Raw genomic sequence first — 6134 nt, 5'->3', positions numbered from 1 at the left:
ACTAAATTTACTACACAACAAAGGGTAACTTAAAACACTGCAGATTACTGTTTCCACCTGGTGAATCATCTTTCTTCCTCATGAGTTTCTTTTCATATTTCTTAGGGTGGAGCGTGTTGACAATGGATTTCCTGTTTTTATTTCTTATTCTACCTCCAATTATAGAGAATACTTCTCCATTCACAGTTTTGTCTTCTAGCCAGTAAACCCCTTGACCTTTTATCTCTTGTTTCTGATAAGTCAGCTATCACTTTAATTGTTTTTGCCAAGTGTAATGTGTCACTTCCCTCTGGTTGCCTTCAAAACATTTTCCCATACTGGATTAATTAGTTTGACTACAATGAATCTAGATACAATTATCTTTGTGATTTACCTTTTTAGCAATCGCTGAGTTTCCTAGATCTGTCAGTGTCTTTTTTTGTATATTTGGGATATTTTCAGCCATTATTGCATCAATGCATTACTGCATTAGCCTATGAAATAATGCCTCAACTTCTCTTCGAGGACCTTAACTGTGTGTGCATAAGACCCCCTGGTGTGGACAGTAACTGAGTCTACTCATTTCTTTTCTTCTGGCCTTTAGACTGAATAATCCCTCATGATCTATCTTCAAGTTAAATTGTGAAGTTTGCAGTTCACAAACTGCTGATAAGCCTATTTTGTGAATTTTAATTTCACATGCTATTTTGTCCTTGGGATCTCTCTATTTTCTCTTGAAAATATTTATAGAAGCTACTTTAAATTTTTTTCTGCTAATCCTAACAACAGAGTGATCTCACAAATATTTAATGCCTGTCTTTTTCTCTTATGAGTCTAATTTTTCTAACTCTTTGCATTCTGATGAAATGTAACTGTATTCTGGGCATTTACAAGATTACAAGATTCAGCCGGGCATAGTGGCACACACCTGTAATCCCAGTACTCGGGAGGCTGAGGCAGGAGGATCACGGTGAGTTTGAGACCAGCCTGGGCTACACAGTGAGTTCCAGGTCAGTCTCAACTACATAGTGAGACCCTGTCTCAAAAAAAAAAAAAAAAATTACAAGATTCCATCGTTGCTCTCTGAAGGACACCATGCTTCCTGTGGCATGCAGGTCAATTACTGGTGGGTTCTTTTGACCATGTCAAGTTTGGTATTGTTCATTTTCAGCATGAGTCAAGTCTTGTTTCAGGAAAGAGTAAAGCAAGCAGCTGTGAGGCTGGACTTGGCCTGTGGGTCACAGTTTGCTGAGACTTGCACTAAATTATCCACTAATGTCCATGTTCACACTGAGGTTTGGCTGGATTATGCACATCTGTCATATGCACAAACGTAAGTACAATTTAAATATACATAATTGTACTTGTGGTGGATTTTGTGTCTAAAAAGAGAGCTACTAAAATATTAACTACTGATGTCACCTCACACCTCACTTATATTAGTCATTAACTGTGCCTTTCTTTTCCTGAACACTTCAGCATACATTGTACTACTAGATGTCAAGGTCATGAGGAACTTTGCTGTTCTATGTGGGAGAAGGCTGTCCATAATAGGGTAATTGAGATCAGCTACTGTGAACTGATGTATATTTATTTAGTTATAATTGCCATTCGAATAACTCTACATGCTAGTCTCAACCTATGTTCCCCTAGGTTCCCACTTAAAAACGTGTGCTTTCATTAGAAAGAAAGAAAGAAAACCCCTCCACAGCTAGCCAGTCCGATATTTCAAACTGAATCTGTGAGCTGACTGTTAACACAAAGCGAAAACTATGTAACTCATTCAAACTTAGATTTAAAATAAGGTAGGGCAGAAGAGAGAAGTATAGGAATATGGGAGTGGAACAATGTAAGACTACTGTTAGAGGCCAGAAATATAAACTCAGAGGTGCGAGACGTCTTTTAAGATCGCACTGCTCAATCCTGACCATCGATTTGGCTCAAGAGACTAGATATGGGATTGGGTGGTGAGGACACCAACCTCGTCAATAAGCTGGATGGGCCATTGAGGGGTGGAGCCTAGTTGGAGGAAGTGGAGCATAGGGGCATGACCTTGCCATTCTATCTGCTACCCATTGCCTTTGCTCTGGTTCTGCCCCTCTGCCTGGCTTCCTGTCAGCCACAAAGTGAGCCGCTTCCCTTGCTTTCCCTTTAGCCATGTTGTTTCTGTCTTGGGGCCAGCTGGCCATGGACTGAAATCTGTGAAACCATAAGCCAAAATAAATATTTCCTGCTCTAATTTGTTTTTCCCAGGTATTTGCTCACAGAGATGGAAAAAGCTGACTGGTACAAAGGTGGTGTTAGCTTTTGATGGAAAAAAAAAATCTGTACAGCAAAGCCACTTGGACCAAAGAGGCCTTGGGGCTTGAGGATTATTTTCCTTTTGGCTATTTACACATTGATTTTATAATCCTTTCCTTTTAGCTGATGAGAGAAACTACAGACTAGAGAATATTTGCATCTGCCTGTGCTTTGTTAACTGAACAGACTTCACCAAAAGCCTCGAGTGTTGCATCTCAAACTGGGAAGGCGACACTTTCCAAAAAGGGGTTTGGGGGAGTGTTCTTTTGTTGCCAGGACGAAGGATGCTACTGACATTTCACGGTCATGGTCAGGGATATAATATATTGTGTAACTCATAAGAGGATCCAAGTCACCATGCCAATATTGTTGGGTCAGCAAACATTTATGTAAACAAGTTACTTGCTCTATTCCCTTACTTGACTGCAACTGGTTTCCTACAGTTTTGTCTAAAAGAATAAGAGGTTTCATGAAGTCAAATTGTTTTAATACCCATTTAAATGTAAAGTTTCATCATTTTATGCTTGTCAAGAAGTAAATGTATTTAAGATAGCCAAGAAACCATAAAAACATGAGCAGTTTAGGAGCTTGAGGAAGAACTTGAAGCTTGTACTTTTTAATTAAAGGCTTCAGATCCATCTGAAATGGCAATGAAGTACTCAGGTATCTCAACAGAATTCTCATCCTCTGACTGCAAAGAAAAAGTTCAGGTTTTTGAGGTAGTCTCAATTATTCTTTCTCTCTCCTGAAGAGGTTGCAAGAGAGCTTGGCCTAAAACAGTTTAAATCCTACAACACAATTTTCAGCATTGTTTTTCTTTAAAATAAGTATATATAAAATAATATGCAAATACACGGTATGGCTCTTGTGTTCATTCTCAATCCCAGGAGGATTACCTCAAGTTCAAAACTAGGCTGAACTACATAGTGAGACTCTATCCAAAAAAAATTAGTGTTTTTTTACCAAGATGGCACCGAAGGCGAAGGAGGCTCCTGCCCCCTCCCCAAAGCTGAAGCCAAAACAAAAGCTTTGAAAGCCAAGAAAACAATGCTGAAAGGTGTCCACAGCCACAAAAAGAAGAAGATCCGCACATCATCCACCTTCCGCCTTCCCAAGATGCTGCGGCTCCAGGGGCAGCCCAAATACCCTTGGAAGAGCGCCCCCAGGAGAAACAAGATTGACCACTATGCCATCATCAAGTTTCCCCTGACCAGAGTCAGCCATGAAGAAGATAGAAGACAACAACACACTTGTGTTCATTGTGGATGTCAAGGCCAACAAGCATCAGACCAAACAAGCTGTGAAGAAGCTCTATGACATTGATGTGGCCAAGGTCAATACCCTAATTAGGCCTGATGGAGAGAAGAAGGCTAATGTTCTACTGGCTCCTGATTATGATGCCTTGGATGTTGCCAACAAAATTGGGATCATCTAAACTGAGTCCAGCTGGCTAATTTAAAATACACATTATTTTCACCATTAAAAAATTAAAAAATTAGCAAACAAAAGCAAAATATTTCAAAGAATTCTTATATGGACTAAAAATATAAACTATCTCATTAATGTTTTGTGTTGAATACAAATTGAAATAACATTTTTAATACATTGGATTAAATAAATGTATTATTAAAATTAGTTCACCTGTTTCATTGTCACTTTTGAAACATGACTTCTAGAAAATTTAAATTATACATTTAGTTGATGACTATTTCTATTGGACAGCATTGTTCTAGGGAATCAGTGAGAACAAGCCAAGTGTCAGGTAATGCTTGGAATCTCAGTTTCCTCACTTGGGTGTGGCATCATCACTGATCCTTTGATGACTTCCACTTCACATTCCCCATGGATTTAGGTAGGAATCAGTTTTCATATTCATTCCAGAGACTTTTTTTTCCTGCAGTAATTGCTCAGTGTCCACAACTGTGTACAATCTCCACAGTGGTCCTGCTGTTTCTAGATTCAAATGCAGAGGATGGGGAGGTTTGCCTTGTCTCCATCAGCCATGAAGGCGTGTTACCCTGAGGAAAGGTCTTCTCCTTCTCAACCCTCTGTGTTTCCTCCAGGGGACACTTTGATCTTCCCAGCTCAGCCTGAGCGGCTGTGAGAGGCCTTGTTTTCTTTACTGAGAAGAGAAAAGTTTCAGGGTGAGCACTGCCTGAAAATGGCTTCTTGGTGATGAAGCCATTGGTGGCCAAGACTTTTGTTGCTTCTTCTGTCTTCTGTATGGCTGTCACTGCCTGAGATTTTTGTGTTTAATTATTTAAACAACATAAACAGCAATTTTATGCATTTTCTCATTTGCTTCTTTAAGAACCCTGAAAAGACTTAATCTTGGTCCCAATGCTCCAGTTGAGGAATCTGAGACACAGAAAAGCTCATTGCCTGTCTCAGGTCATGCTGTTAGATTTCTGCTTCCCAGGGCAGTACTTTTGACTACAATTCCTGCCTCCGCTGTTTCCCTGGTAAGGAAGTAGTTCTGAAGACGAATGGACAAAGCCTAACAGTCTGCACTGTGGAAACTGAGGTGTACGGGCCACACCCCAAAAGTTGCTCTGCACTTGTCTCAAGGCACCAAATATTTGACTTCTGTGAAAATAGTGCCAAGGTAAATGAGGTGGAACCGGAAACAGGAACTTGTATGTACACCCATGCACCAATTTCAGATGTTTGAGTTTCATTATATGTGCGATAGGACATGGACTGTTTGTCTGGGCTGGACAAACAGTATGAGCTGGCAGGAGACGTAGCCTGAGTGTGACTGGTTCCCAGCAGCATGCTCGCCTCACAGGACTTCCCCTCGGGGAGGGGTGGACCCTGCCTCACATGTATTCCCTGGCTTTCGGAGCAGGACCCTTGCTTAAACTTCAGTTATACAACCCTTTCCTCCAAGCCTGGTAGCTTTCTATATTTTTATTCTAAATTCGCAGGCTTGGTTTCCAAAGGTCCTCATTATCTGACCCAGCCCAGTCACCAACATTGTCCTGTACCACTGTAGCAGAGCCCTTTCACTCTAGGGAAATGGGCTTCCTTACCATCCTGTGAATAGAACACTTCCTGCCGTGACTTTTCTTACGCTTTCTTCATTTGCTCTTTCCTTTTTTTTTTAGACTCTAACTCCTGTGCATTCATGAAGGCCTAGTTTACATTTCACCACCCACCCTCACTTTCCTCTTTAACTATGTAACACATAGGACTTGGAGAAAAACACATTTTAGCACTGACTGGGTGGCAGGATAGAATCCCCCCCCACACACACACCCAGTTTTACTCATGAGAAAACTGGTGATAGCAAGACGCCTATTTATCTTTAGCAGCTCCCACTCTGAAGATTATAATGAGAATGTAGAGTTGCCTGTCAGCCTCCGGACAGAGCTGACATGTGAAGGTGGGCCACCTCCTAGACATTGGTACAAAAGCCAAAACTCTGGGGCGAGGGAAGGGAGACAGGAGACCTCAGGAGACCCACAGGGAGCAACACTGCAGGTCAGCCTATAGAGAAGTGTGCGTTTCTTGTCACTTTCTCCCTCTTGTAACCAATCATAGCATTTGTTTTGTTTTGTTTTGTTTTTTTGTTTTTTGGTACCGGGGATTGAACTCGGGTCCTTGCACTTGCTAGGCAGGCCACCGAACCACTGAGCTAAATCCCCGGCTCAGCATTTGTTATTTTTACTAAGACCTACTAGGATTTACTTACAACTCTTCAGTTATCTTTAAAGGCAGTGGAGTCTGAGCTCTTTTATCTAATACTGTAAATTCTCCCCATGTGGTTCCATGCATGTGCTTGTTGTCACTCAACAGAAGATGTGAAGGAGGCCCCACAGATGTCTGGAATATCTCCTCCGTGCGCGCGCGCG

The 6134-nt window shown here is 41.3% G+C and overlaps 1 pseudogene; it reads left to right on the top strand.

Annotated features, from left to right (window-relative positions):
* The first annotated feature begins 3232 nt into the window (after window positions 1-3232).
* LOC104875089 lies at window positions 3233-3726 on the top strand (annotated as a pseudogene).
* Window positions 3727-6134: the final 2408 nt, after the last annotated feature.

Source organism: Fukomys damarensis, unplaced genomic scaffold (assembly GCF_012274545.1).
Source record: "Fukomys damarensis isolate Sample0158 unplaced genomic scaffold, DMR_v1.0_HiC HiC_scaffold_11, whole genome shotgun sequence".
NCBI lineage: Eukaryota > Metazoa > Chordata > Mammalia > Rodentia > Bathyergidae > Fukomys > Fukomys damarensis.
This window is presented reverse-complemented; position numbering and strand designations above follow the sequence as displayed.